This window comes from Eleutherodactylus coqui, chromosome 6 (genome assembly GCF_035609145.1).
Source record: "Eleutherodactylus coqui strain aEleCoq1 chromosome 6, aEleCoq1.hap1, whole genome shotgun sequence".
In the NCBI taxonomy this organism is placed as follows: Eukaryota; Metazoa; Chordata; class Amphibia; order Anura; family Eleutherodactylidae; genus Eleutherodactylus; species Eleutherodactylus coqui.
The window spans coordinates 2951748-2967273 of NC_089842.1; the positions used below are offsets into that span (position 1 = coordinate 2951748).

Genomic DNA, 15526 nt, shown 5'->3' on the forward strand with positions numbered 1-15526 from the left:
TCACTGACAGCCAATAGCAGTGCTGGCCAGGAGAGTTTGTATCTGCAGCTGATTCTGATTGGCTCAAGTCTTGATGATGACATCACTGACAGCCAATAGCAGTGCTGGCCAGGAGAGTTTGTATCTGCAGCTGATTACACCCCTTCAAATATCAGAGTGACGTCTGTTTAGATCCACAACAAAATATGTGTAAAAATACACCCCAGTGGTGTAATGCTACCTATAGAGGTCAGCCCGATATCACGCTCACCAACATGCGTTTCATGGTGATGCGAGGTGGTTTTCTGGCAAAAACTCCTCCTATCACTTCTGTGAAGAAGCAATCCTCCGGCGTGGCTTTCAAGTGCGTTAGAGGATCGGCAAGTGTTCCCTATTGTTTTCAATGGGTGATGCGATTTTTAATTTCTTTTTTCCTGCACCACATGGCTCATGTATATGACTCCATTCAAAAGAATGGGGTTCATATTGGCGCAAATTTTGTGAGCCTTACAACGCACCAAACTCGCGCAAGATTTCTGGTCATCTGAAACCGGTGGAATTTGACACAGATTTTCCGCACCTGAAAATCTGCACCAATTCGGCTACATGTGAACGTATCATTACATTAACTTATTACATAAATTGATCACCAGAACCGGGAAATACATTAAAGATTATACATTAAATATAAAGGAAAACTAAAAGCAAAAGATGTCAAATAAAAAAACAAAACAATGTTAAATTCGTAAGTCTCCTAAATTGCTCAGAAACGTGCAAAGTTTTTAGAATGTGCTTCCAAAATAAACAAGTGGAAATATATATGAAAAATAATAAGTACAGTATTTTTTTTTCAAGTTCTCTTGTAAGGGGGTTAAACAGTGTATATAAATGTGTAAGGCCCTTTGGAAAGGTCACATGTCCCTGCTAAGTCTTGTTATAAGAACAGTATTTGTGAGTTGCCAGGACCTCCGTGCCGTAATGATTAGCTGAGAGAAGCGGTTTCCTGTACTGGTGGGTGATGCAGAAGCCATGAAGAGCACAAGAGTGAGGGGGTATTGGTGCATCTTGTCTCCACCAGTAGAATGGTTGACCTGGTAGAGGTATAGGGGAGGGTTAGGTCACGCCCACAACAGCGGATTGGCTGATACTGGGGCTACTGGCAATCTGCTCAGTGCTGCCCTGGCATCACAATTCATCTGCGTTTCTATCCACCCGTGTGAGTCTTTCCCCAGCGGACTTCCACTCCTGAACTCGCTGTGAGTTGGCACGCCGCTGTGCCATACTCCATTCACATCTGATGTTACTCACCCTGACGCTATGGCTTGTCTCATCCCGGCTCCTGCGCTCTGTGTGTGCTCCCCATTGGGTTCCCCTCCCATCTGTAGTCACACACCCTGCCGCTGTCACTTGTCCCCTCTGGGCGACTGCGCTCTCTGTCTCTTCACTGCTGTCCCATCAGCACAGGAATATGTGTGCCCTTCGGCCCTCCTCCTGCGCCGCTCTCCCTTGTTCTCTCCTGAATACTGCGCTGTGAGTCTCAGCTACAGGTGAAGCAACTCCAGCATCAGCCTCCCTCTGTCCCGCTGCACCCGCTCATGCTGCTCCTCGGCCGGCCAGCTCCTGAAGCCGGCTCCATCAGACCACACCCAGCCACCCAAGCCAATCAGGAGCTTGAGGGGTGTAAACAGGGCAGATACTGTCATTCACTTTGTCTCCACCCATAGTTCTGGTGGAGACAAGATGCACCAGTACCGAGTGATGGAGAGACTTGTGTGAGTGAGGGCTCCAGTTTTATGTAAGTAGAGGGAGTTGCTATTTTCATAGGGTATAGCAACTAAAAGTAATGTGCCTGGCCAACATCCTATGGATAGCTGATTGTTGGCCCATGCTTCTATGCCCAGAGACTCCAGAGTCTAGCAGAGGGGTTTTGGAGTACATGTGCTGGCAGAGGGAGATGCTGCACTGGATCAGTACTCAGCAGAGATATCAATATACAAGGCAAGTGATATGTTTAGTTTATACAGCTTGAGCAAGAGAAATTTGCAGACGACACAAAGCTAGGAGGGATAGCTAACACTAGGGAAGAGAGAGAGAGTATTCAAAAAGATCTAGAAAAGCTTGCACAGTGGGCGGCGACTAACAGAATGGTATTTAACAAGGAGAAATGCAAAGTCCTACATCTGGGCAAGAAAAATGAAGAAAGCACATAGAGAATGGGAGGAATTGGGCTAAGCAGCAGCACATGTGAAAAAGACTAATAGATCATAGACTGAACATGAGTCAACAATGTGATGCAGCAGCCAAAAAGGCAAACACAACTCTGGGGTGTATTAAGAGAAGCATAGAGTCTAGATCACGTGAGGTCATTATCCCCTCTACTCTTCCTTAGTCAGACCTCATCTGGAATACTGTGTCCAGTTCAGATAGCATAAACCGAAAATATCACTAGCGCCTTTTTTTGGCTACGTGATGCGCGCTAACTCACTGAATACAGTATTGATGCTAGACAAGGTCATAGCAAAGAGAAGATCAGGATGACAAAGAACAAGATGGTTAGATACAATCAAGGCCACCACAAACATGTCAATCACGGAACTGAGAGAAGCGGTGAAAGACAGGAATGCGTAGAGAACATTGATCGAAGGTCGGATGTGACAGAACGGATAATCATCACTAGCAAAGCTGCAGCTGTTTAGTCCAGGTAGTATTGCTTACCCCTCCTCAGATTTTATATACATGTCAGGTCTGGTGATACCTTTCGCATGTGACACAGATACGACCTTCTCCTTAAGTAGCTATTCAGGGATAGTCGGATAATAACCTGGCTCCTGCGCAAACAGCAGGGACCAGAGAATCCTTCGATCCCCGCTGTTTAACCCTTTACATGCCACGGCCAGGAGCTCCCTCCCCCAGGGCACGGGAGACCCGTGGAGGATTCTGTTGCAGCCACTGTCAAAACACAGCGCATCAGAATAAAGCCCTTTATCAGCCGCTCTTAAAAGGCGTACGGCCGGTTGTTAAGGGGTTAAATATAGAGGCTTTATTCTGGGCTGATAAAACACGTTTACATGCCCATGAAGGTCTCCGTGTCCCATACGGGTTAGCGCCAAGTTCTGTGGCGGGAGGGTCAGTGTTCATATTCGCCCAAACCGGAGTACAGAAGTACAGTGTAATCGTTCTATAATGAGAGGAACATTCTAGCAGTTTGTGTTTCATCTCCTCGCTGTTTCCTGTAAGTGAATGATGGTCAAACCCTTCGCTCTCTTCCACTTCGCCGAAACACGGACACATTTTAGGTTTCGCTTTTCATGGGATTATAGAACATTCTATTCTTGTTAAGCATCTGCTTCCCCCAATAACAGGATACAAAGACACACGGCTGCCGGATAACTAACAGCCTCCACCGGCTGCCGGATAGCTAACAGCCTCCACCGTCTGGCGGATAGCTAACAGCCTCCACCGTCTGGCGGATAGCTAACAGCCTCCACCGTCTGGCGGATAGCTAACAGCCTCCACCGTCTGGCGGATAGCTAACAGCCTCCACCGTCTGCCGGATAGCTAACAACCTCCACCGTCTGCCGGATAGCTAACAGCCTCCACCGTCTGCCGGATAGCTAACAGCCTCCACCGTCTGCCGGATAGCTAACAGCCTCCACCGTCTGCCGGATAGCTAACAGCCTCCACCGTCTGCCGGATAGCTAACAGCCTCCACCGTCTGCCGGATAGCTAACAGCCTCCACCGTCTGCCGGATAGCTAACAGCCTCCACCGTCTGCCGGATAGCTAACAGCCTCCACCGTCTGCCGGATAGCTAACAGCCTCCACCGTCCGGCAGGCTGATTAAGCTTCAACACCAATTTCAATATTAACTACTTCATGACCACAGACTAGTTAACCATCACCACAAGCTCTTAATGATCAACTAGTTTTTCAGTGATTTTCATTATCACATTCCTAGAGCCGATTTCCATGGCCCTATGAGGGCTTGTTTCTTGTGTGACAAATTGTATCATTTTGGGGTACATCCCCTGCATTTGGAAAGTCTTCAGACCCTCTCACTTTTTTTACATGTTGTTATGTTGTGGTCTTGTGTTCCCCCTCATTCTGCACTCAGTACCCCATAATGAAAAAAATGACAACAGAAAGGAGAAATATATGTAATTTAAAAAGAAAATTAAAAACTATCATTTTGCAGTGACATTAGACCCTTTGGTATGATACTTGACATTTAGCTCTGGGGCTCCCATTTCTCTTGACCATCTGTGAGATGAGTCTACACCTTGATTGGAGTCACCTGTGGTAAATTCAGCTGATTGGACATAACCCCCCCCCATGTCTATATAGGGTTTCACTGCTCACAATCCATATCAGAGCCAAAACCAAGCCATGAGGAGGACAGAACTGCCTGTAGAGCTTAGAGACAGGATTGTGTGGAGGCTCCAAAAACATTTCTGCTGCCCTGAAAGTTCCCAAGAGCCCAGCGGACCGCATAATTATTACATGGAAGAACAACCAGGACTCGTCCTAGAGCCACCAACACCCAAACTAAGTCATCAGGGGAGAATTAGGGGTGGCCAAGAACCCAATGGGCACTCTGGCTTATCCTGTGTGCAGATGTGAGAAACTTCCATCAGCATCATGTAGGGGAGGGGAAGGGGGAAGACTGGTCAGGGTGGATGGAAACCAGGCGCCGCTCATCGCCTGCCCAATACATCCCTACAGTGAAGCCCGTTGGTGGAGCATCATGTGGGGGAGGGGAAGGGGGGAGACTGGTCAGGGTGGATGGAAACCAGGCACTGCTCATCACCTGCCCAGTACCATCCCTACAGTGAAGCCCCTTGGTGGAGCATCATGCTGGGGAGGGGAAGTGGGGAGACCAATCAGGGTGGATGGAAACCAGGCGCCGCTTATCGCCTGCCCAATACCATCCCTACAGTGAAGCCCGTTGGTGGAGCATCATGCTGGGCAGGGGAAGGGGGGAGACCAGTCAGGGTGGATGGAAACCAGGCGCTGCTTATCACCTGCCCAATACCATCCCTACAGTGAAGCCCGTTGGTGGAGCATCATGCTGGGGAGGGGAAGGGGGGAGACCAGTCAGGGTGGATGGAAACCAGGCGCCGCTTATCGCCTGCCCAATACCACCCCTACAGTGAAGCCCGTTGGTGGAGCATCATGCTGGGGAGGGGAGACAGGTCAGGGTGGATGGAAACCAGGCGTCGCTTATCACCTGCCCAATACCATCCCTACAGTAAAGCTTCGTGGGGGAGCAGCATGCTGGGAGAAATGAGACCAGTCAGAGTGGATGGAAACCAAGCGCCGCTCATCACCTGCCCAATATCAACTCTACAGTGAAGCCTGGTGGTGGAGCATTATGCTGGGGGTGGGGTTGGGTTGGGGCGGTCAGAGTGGATGGAAACCAGGCGCCGCTCATCACCTGCCCAATATTATCCCTACAGTGAAGCCTGGTGGTGGAGCATCATGCTGGGGGAGGGGAGAGCGGTCAGGGTGGATGGAAACCAGGTGCTGCTGTTCACCTGCCCAATACCATCCCTACAGTAAAGCCTGGTGGTGGACTATCAGGCTGGGGGAGGGCAGAGCGGTCAGGGTGGATGGAAACCAGGTGCTGCTGTTCACCTGCCCAATACCATCCCTGCAATGAAGCCTGGTGGTGGACTATCAGGCTGGGGGAGGAAAGACCAGTTAGGGTGAATGGAAACTAGGCGTCGCTCATCACCTGCCTAATACCATCCCTGCAATGAAGCCTGGTGGTGGAGCATCATGCTGGGGGAGAGGAGACCGGTCAGGGTGAATGGAAACTAGGCGCCGCTCATCACCTGCCCAATACCATCCCTGCAGTGAAGCCTGGTGGTGGAGCATCATGCTGGGGGAGGGGAGAGCGGTCAGGGTGGATGGAAAACCAGGCGCCGCTCGTCATCTGCCCAATAACATTCCTACAGTGAAGCCTGGTGGTGGTGCATCATGCTGGGGGAGGGGAGAGCGGTCAGGGTGGATGGAAACCAGGCGCCGCTGTTCACCTGCCCAATACCATCCCTACAGTGAAGCCTGGTGGTGGACTATCAGGCTGGGGGAGGAAAGACCAGTTAGGGTGAATGGAAACTAGGCGTCGCTCATCACCTGCCCAATACCATCCCTGCAGTGAAGCCTGGTGGTGGAGCATCATGCTGGGGGAGAGGAGACCGGTCAGGGTGAATGGAAACTAGGCGTCCCTCATCACCTGCCCAATACCATCCCTGCAGTGAAGCCTGGTGGTGGAGCATCATGCTGGGGGAGGGCAGAGCGGTCAGGGTGGATGGAAACCAGGTGCTGCTGTTCACCTGCCCAATACCATCCCTACAGTGAAGCCTGGTGGTGGAGCATCATGCTGGGGGAGGGCAGAGCGGTCAGGGTGGATGGAAACCAGGCGCCGCTGTTCACCTGCCCAATACCATCCCTACAGTGAAGCCTGGTGGTGGACTATCAGGCTGGGGGAGGGAAGACCAGTTAGGGTGAATGGAAACTAGGCGCCGCTTGTCATCTGCCCAATACCATCCCTGCAGTGAAGCCTGGTAGTGGAGCATCATGCTGGGAGAGGGGAGACTGGTCAGGGTGGATAGAAACCAGGCGTTGCTCATCACCTGCCTAATACCATCCCTACAGTGAAGCTTCGTGGGGGAGCAGAATGCTGGGGGAAGTGAGACCGGTCAGAGTGATGGAAACCAAGTGCCACTCATCACCTGCCCAATATCAACCCTACAGTGAAACCTGGTGGTGGAGCATTATGTTGGGGAAAAGATAATGACCACCTGATCCAGAGCGTAAGGGACCTCTGGCTGGGCAGAGGAGTCACCTTCCAACAAGACAATGACCCTTAAATGGCTGGGATTTGAGGTTTTTCCGCCTTGTTAGAGCTGGAGCCCGGCTGTCATCAGACACCTGAGCCATGACAGGTCTCCAATGCAGCACAGTAAAAAGGAGTATGCATTGGAATAAGATCCCTTAGTGATAGCTGTAAAAAAAGATGTGTGGGTGGACACTAAGTGTGGTACTACACCTCTTCGAGTCTCTGAGTCTTCATTGTGGGTAGACCCCTCTATTTGCCACACTATCTTATAATCCACTCTTGGTTTACTCTGCTGCACCACAGTCAGTCACTTGACAACAGTTGTTACTGACTACATTTTTACGGGCACCCTGTCTCCTAAAAAAAGATATCAAAAAGTTGTAGGTACCCAAAAATGGTACCAATAATAACTACAGTTTGCCCAGCAAAAATACAAACCCTCAGAAATCCCCGTTAGCGTAAAACTAAAACTGATGCTTAGAATATTTCCCCATGAGTAGGGTGATTGTTACTGGCTGTAGCCCCCGCGGTGCAGGGGTGACTCTGGGGGTCTAGCGGACAGTTTACATACGTAAAGAGGGGACTGGGAATAGAATGAACTGCGGCAGCAACACAGAAAAGGAGGACATCAACTACATGCTGCAGTTATAGTCCCGGGGTGGGACTCGCATCTATAAGGCACTTTTAACATGGCACAGAATTAGTCTGTATAGTGGCCCGGCGCTAACAGAGCCCCTAATGTATGAATGCATTTGTCTTGTGCCTATGTGTTGTTAGTGTCTTCTATGTTGCATGAATATGACGTGTATTGCATAGCTGCAGCACTGAATGGGTTAACTGGTATGTGAGATGTCTGGAAAATGTATCTTGTTGTTTGTCATGTGATTGTGCTTAGTACATATGTTTCTGCAAGTTGGTTAGAGTCTGTTCTGGTCCTGCAAGAGAGAGGAGTGTTTGGAGTTCTGTAAGTGAGCCACACAGACAACATCTGTTCTGTGTGTCTTCCCTCGGCCTGCTTACAGACACTGTGAGTGAAGATAGAGAGCGAGAGAGAGGAACCGCCAAGCAGCGCTGAGTGTTTTCTGCTTCCAAATGTGAGTGTTGACCAGTAGAGAGCTGAAGACAGTAGAGAAGAGTGATTGGAAACAGACCCCTGCAGATAACTTTGGACTGTGGATTATTCTGTGATCCAGTGATTTCCTCCCTTTCGCACCACTTTGTGTTCTGCACCATTCCCTGCTGGCGTGCATCTACTGTTCATGTCAGCACTGCAGGTTGTTCCCGGCTTGGCTCCTTAAACGTTTCCCTGTGTGAGGACTACTTATTTCACCATCTGGACTCACTGTGGGGGAAGGAACGGTGGCGTCACGAGTGACAGGACTTTTAAAGGTAATCTACGTATTGGGTTACCCCCGTGAAAGTTCCCCCAGCGGTAACTTGGATGGGTCGCGTGCTACCGCCAGGGGAGGAGATGGTAGAGCCCCATGATAAGACCTCAATCTACCCCGCTGTCTCCTCGGCAGTGGGCCCGCTCCATGGATGCTGAATCTGTATGGACATCTCTGTGTCAGGTCTCATGTCCACGGGCGGATTTGCCGAATCTGAGATCGGCACCCGTGCAGAAGATCCGCAGTTCAAGCTGCCCAAAGGAAAGTAGGGAGCGTCCGCACCGCCATGCACACATGCGGTTTTGTTTTGTGTATTTTTTGGGCAGAAAAGAAATTGCAGCATGCTCCATTCTACCGTGGATTCTGCGAGGTTGGGCTCCATTGATCCCTATGGAAGTGAGCAATCCGTAATGCATCTGCAATTCAATTACAGATGCATTGTGGATTTGTAGGCAGATACCTCTCTGGTTGCTTGAAGACTAAGCAGGGAGGTGGGGGGAGGGGGAAGACAGTCGCTTTGGCCTTGTGATTTTTTTTCTCCACACGGACAATCCGCAGTGCGTCCGCGTACATCCGTGCGGAAAAAAAAATTGCATCCACAATTGCCGGCAAGCATTTAACGATCATTTCCGCAATGACACGCAGGTCTTCCGCAGTGGAAATCCTCGTGCGTAATCTGCGTGTGCCGTGGATATGAGGCCTCACAGTGTTGTCCTATGGGGCTTGAATTCGGCACCCGGTAAAATCCACATGTCTACTTCAAAATCCCAAGATTAAATCCCCGGAGGAGAAGCTTTCTGCCGCGGTCGGTGTTACGGCGTCTTGTAGAATTATAGCTGCGGACATGACACACAGCAGATGGAATTTCGCAATAAAAGTCTGTGGAGCAAAACAAGGAATTAGGCGAGACGATCGGGGGAGGCATTCGGCGGTGAGGGGACACAACACGATGGTCGGGTGCTCCGCGTCCTGCGGACAATCCCTCCTGTGTGGAAGGTCCCTTCTGATATGTGCAGACATGTCACCGATGTCCCAGAGGGGATTCACCTTTCATCTCGATGGAGAACCTGTAAGGAATCCGGCCGTCAGGAAGAAGTAATCCGGGGGCTCCGTCTGCGCCGCGGCGTGCCGCTCGGACAGGAATGTCGGCCCCTTTCACATCATGTAAGGAGATCAGTATGTGATACATATCTCTATGGATGAAAAGGGGATCAGATTACGGCACGAGGGAGACGCTCCCTACGGAAATGTCAGCGAATGTTTCCCTCCATTGTGCTGTCATCCGATCCGCTCTTTCATCTCCATGCAGGAGAAGCGCTCCACCATATGTGAGCGCGGCCTCGTACATCGGTGCTCACCGGCAGAGGTACACAGACCTCCGAGTCCGACCGTCCTCCATCGCGGGGCGTAATGTACAATCCCCCCACTGCCATGATGAAAGAAAAGCTCACAGAATCCTTATTTATCCAAACCGTCCAATAGTAAAACTCCTTGTAGCCCACGACAACCAATCACAGCGCAGCTTTCATTTTACCTCAGTAGAACAGAGCAGCGCCGTGATTGGTTGCCGTGGGCGACAGACGGCTTTACTGTTAAATGAAGCCTTTTGTCTCATGAATTCTCTCGTGTTGAAGTCCTCGCTCCCTGTGCCGCCATGTCATTCCCCCAATTTGACATACAGGCCCGTATTTACAAACATTGGCGTATATTCTTTTTAGAACTTGACAGTGTTATATTGGGCCAAATTTACTAAAGTGGCGCACAGACGTGTAAATTTACCACATTTTATGCCGTACTAAAAATAAGGAAGATGGAACAAAAATGCACCAATTTGTATTCAAAAGTATCTTTTGCAGCACAGATTAAATTCTTCTTCATGTACTAACTAGCTTTGCCCGAGTTATATACATAGACTAGCTGATACACCCGGCTTCACCCGAGGTAATTTGCTGCCGGTGTTTACCTGTTGTTCGCACGGAAAATTTTATGACGTCACTGTTACTTCAGATGAACTGAGAAATAAAATCAGTATACACATAGAGGAGCATTAGATTCTCCTCAGGCTGCATGTACCGATGGCCCTCTGCCGAATGTGCCACCCCTACCACTCTACTCACTTTATACCCTTAACGGTAACGCCCCTTTTATTCAAATTTAACCCCAGACTGGAGCTTGCAGCCCCTTCTTAGCCGTAAAGGCTCCATCCCTGCAGCCTTATGTACTTTACAGCTTTTCAGTAGATTCTCCTCAGTATATACACATAGAGGTGAGGTAGATTCTCCTCAGTATATACACATAGAGGTGAGGTAGATTCTCCTCAGTATATACACATAGAGGTGAGGTGGATTCTCCTCAGTATATACACATAGAGGTGAGGTAGATTCTCCTCAGTATATACACATAGAGGTCAGGTAGATTCTCCTCAGGATATACACATAGAGGTGAGGTAGATTCTCCTCAGTATATACACATAGAGGTGAGGTAGATTCTCCTCAGTATATACACATAGAGGTGAGGTAGATTCTCCTCAGGATATACACAGAGAGGTGAGGTAGAATCTCCTCAGTATATACACATAGAGGTGAGGTAGATTCTCCTCAGTATATACACATAGAGGTGAGGTAGATTCTTCACAGTATATACACATAGAGGTGAGGTAGATTCTTCACAGTATATACACATAGAGGTGAGGTAGATTCTCCTCAGTATATACACATAGAGGTGAGGTAGATTCTCCTCAGTATATACACATAGAGGTGAGGTACATTCTCCTCAGTATATACACATAGAGGTGAGGTACATTCTCCTCAGTATATACACATAGAGGTGAGGTAGATTCTCCTCAGTATATACACATAGAGGTGAGGTAGATTCTCCTCAGTATATACACATAGAGGTGAGGTAGATTCTCCTCAGGATATACACAGAGAGGTGAGGTAGAATCTCCTCAGTATATACACATAGAGGTGAGGTAGATTCTCCTCAGTATATACACATAGAGGTGAGGTAGATTCTTCACAGTATATACACATAGAGGTGAGGTAGATTCTTCACAGTATATACACATAGAGGTGAGGTAGATTCTCCTCAGTATATACACATAGAGGTGAGGTAGATTCTCCTCAGTATTTACACATAGAGGTGAGGTACATTCTCCTCAGTATATACACATAGAGGTGAGGTACATTCTCCTCAGTATATACACATAGAGGGGAGGTAGATTCTCCTCAGTATATACACACATAGGTCAGTTAGATTCTCCTCAGTATATACACATAGAGGTGAGGTAGAGTCTCCTCAGTATATACACACAGAGGGGAAGTAGATTTTCCTCAGTCCATATACATAAAGGTGAGGTACATTCTCCTCAGTATATACACATAGAGGTGAGGTAGATTCTCCTCAGTATATACATATAGAGGGGAGGTAGATTCTTCTCAGTATATAAACACAGAGGTGAGGTAGATTCTCCTCAGTATATACACACAGAGGATAGGTATGTTCTCCTCAGTACATACACACATAGGTCAGTTAGATTCTCCTCAGTATATACACATAGAGGTGAGGTAGAGTCTCCTCAGTATATACACACAGAGGGGAAGTAGATTTTCCTCAGTCCATATACATAAAGGTGAGGCAGATTCTTCTCAGTATATATACATAGAGGGGAGGTAGATTCTCCTCAGTATATACATATATAGAGGGGTTAGATTCTCCTCAGTATATACACATAGAGGGGAGGTAGATTCTCCTCAGTATATATGCATAGAGGTGAGGTAGATTCTCCTCAGTACATACACATAGAGGTGAGGTAGATTCTCAGTATATACACATAGAGGTGGGGCAGATTCTCCTCACTATATACACATAGAGGGGAGGTATATTCTTCTCAGTATATACATAGAGGGGAGGTAGATTCTAATTAGTATATATACATAGAGGGGAGGTAGACTCTCCTCAGTATATACACATAGAGGTGGGTTAGATTCTCCTCAGTATATGCATATAGAGGTGAGGCAGATTTTCCTTTCTATATACACATAGAGGGGAGGTATATTCTTCTCAGTATATACACACAGAGGGGAGGTAGATTGTCCTCAGTATATACACATAGAGGTGAGGTAGCTACTCCTCAGTATAAACCCATAGAGATGAGGTAGATACTCCTCAGTATATACACATAGAGGTGAGGTAGATTCTCCTCAGTATATACACAGAGGTGAGGTAGATTCTCCTCAGTATATACACATAGAGGTGAGGTAGATTCTCCTCAGTATATACACAGAGAGGTGAGGTAGATTCTCCTCAGTATATACACAGAGAGGTGAGGTAGATTCTCCTCAGTCCATATACATAGGAGGTGAGGTAGATTCTCCTCAGTATATACACAGAGGTGAGGTAGATTCTCCTCAGTATATACACATAGAGGTGAGGTAGATTCTCTTCAGTATATACACACAGAGGTGAGGTAGATTCTCTTCAGTATATACACATAGAGGTGAGGTAGATTCTCCTCAGTGTATACACACAGAGGTGAGGTAGATTCTCCTCAGTATATACACACAGAGGTGGGGTAGATTCTCCTCAGTATATATACATAGAGGTGAGGTAGATTCTCCTCAGTATATACACATAGAGGTGAGGTAGATTCTCTTCACTATATACACATAGAGGTGAGGTAGATTGTCCTCAGTATATACACAGAGGTGAGGTAGATTCTCTTCGGTATATACACATAGTAGTGAGGTAGATTCTCCTCAGTATATATACATAGAGGTGAGGTAGATTCTCCTCAGTATATACACACAGAGGAGAGGTAGGTTCTCCTCAGTATATACATAGAGGTGAGGTAGATTCTCCTCAGTATATACACAGAGAGGTGAGGTAGATTCTCCTCAGTATATACACATAGAGGTGAGGTAGATTCTCCCCCGTATATACACATAGTAGTGAGGTAGATTCTCCTCAGTATATATACATAGAGGTGAGGTAGATTCTCCTCAGTATATACACATAGAGGGGAGGTAGATTCTCCTCAGTATATACATATAGAGGGGAGGCAGATTCTTCTCAGTATATACACATAGAGGTGAGGTAGATTCTCCTCAGTATATACATAGAGGTGAGGTGGATTTTCCTCAGTATATACACACACAGAGGTGAGGTAGATTCTCCTCAGTATATACACATAGAGGTGAGGTAGATTCTCCTCAGTATATACATATAGCGGTGAGGTAGATTCTCCTCAATATATACACATAGAGGTGAGGTAGATTCTCCTCAGTATATACATATAGCGGTGAGATAGATTCTCCTCAGTATATACACATAGAGGTGAGGTAGATTCTCCTCAGTATATACATATAGCGGTGAGGTAGATTCTCCTCAGTATATACACAGAGAGGTGAGGTAGATTCTCCTCAGTATATACACAGAGAGGTGTGGTAGATTCTCCTCAGTATATACACATAGAGGGGAGGTAGATTCTCCTCAGTATATACACATAGAGGGGAGGTAGATTCTCCTCAGTATATACACATAGAGATGGGGTAGATTCTCCTCAGTATATACACATAGAGGTGAGGTAGATTCTCCTCAGTATATATATATACTGTGAGGTAGATTCTCCTCAGTATATACACATAGAGGGGAGGTAGATTCTCCTCAGTATATACACATAGAGATGGGGTAGATTCTCCTCAGTATATACACATAGAGGTGAGGTAGATTCTCCTCAGTATATACATATAGCGGTGAGGTAGATTCTCCTCAGTATATACACAGAGAGGTGTGGTAGATTCTCCTCAGTATATACACATAGAGGTGGGGTAGATTCTCCTCAGTATATACATATAGCGGTGAGGTAGATTCTCCTCAGTATATACATATAGCGGTGAGGTAGATTCTCCTCCGTATATACACATAGAGGTGAGGTAGATTCTCCTCAGTATATACACATAGAGGTGGGGTAGATTCTCCTCAGTATATACATATAGCGGTGAGGTAGATTCTCCTTAGTATATACATATAGCGGTGAGGTAGATTCTCCTCAGTACATATATAATTTCCCAAGGCTTTATGGTTTTTGAGAAAAAACCTTCTCATGTATCGTGGACGTACAAAATGGTCGGTCATTTCATGTTTGTGCGGTACAGACGTGTTATTATAATAATAATAATCTTTATTTGTATGGCGCCAACTTATTCCGCAGCGCTTTCAGGCACGGATAAATGCAAAACAATACAACAATTACAATGTGAGGTACATTGGGTTAGACACAAATGGGGTGGGGGAGCAAGGCATGGGGAACAGAGGCAATAGGGAATGTCATGTACAGATCATTTATTAGAAGACAAACAGGTTGGGGCGCCATAGGGAGGGGCGGGGGACTAGGTCAGGAGATTTGGTATGCCTCCCTGAAGAGGTGCGTTTTTAAGGCACGTCTGAAATTCCGTGCATCGGGAATTGTCCGGATGCCTTGGGGTAGAGCGTTCCAGAGGATGGGTGCTGCTCTGGTGAAGTCCTGTAGGCGAGCATGAGAGGTTCGTATTACAGGGGTGTTTAGTCTGAGGGCGTTAGCCGATCGGAGTGAGCAGGCTGGGTGGTGTACTGACAGTAGGGAGGCGATGTATGGTGGTGTACTGACAGTAGGGAGGCGATGTATGGTGGTGTACTGACAGTAGGGAGGTGATGTATGGTGGCGCGGCACCATGCAGAGCTTTGTGAGTGAGGCAGAGGAGTTTAAATTTAGTTCTGCAGTGGATGGGCAGCCAATGCAGCGACTGGCATAATGCAGAGGCGTCTGAGTAACGACTGGATAGAGAAATGAGCCTAGCTGCTGCATTTAGTATGGATTGGAGTGGAGCGAGTCTGGTGCAGGGGAGGCCGATGAGAGGTTCACTTACTTAGCATTGAATAATTAGGTTGTGACCCCATTACTTTTCCTATTTAGGACCTAAACAATAGTTGCGCCTAATTTCATGTTTGTACGACAACAGGAGGTTAGAGAATCAGATTAGATACATTACACAATACTTTTAGGCAGGAGGCAGAACCCCTAAGTTATTATCTGTTCAAGAAGAAAGTCCGATAGCGGCACAAATTGTGAGACCCCAACCAGGGGCTGGGCATACAGCATGCAATAGCCAAAGCAAAGTGACTGGATCCCTGTCACTACAAGAAGTGTATACCATAAAGAAGGAAAAGCTTCAGCAGCATCCAAGGTGCAAATTCAGTATCCAAAAGGTTTTATTTTCCCATCACAAAAAACAAGCAGGCAACGTTTCGGCCATGTTGGCCTTTGTCAACCTTGGATGCTG

At 47.4% G+C, this 15526-nt stretch overlaps 1 protein-coding gene across 1 annotated transcript in view; it reads right to left on the reverse strand.

Annotated features, from left to right (window-relative positions):
• The window catches only part of TECTA (tectorin alpha), a 132675-nt gene that overhangs the window by 52916 nt on the left and 64233 nt on the right, over positions 1-15526 (reverse strand). The window lies entirely within an intron of this gene.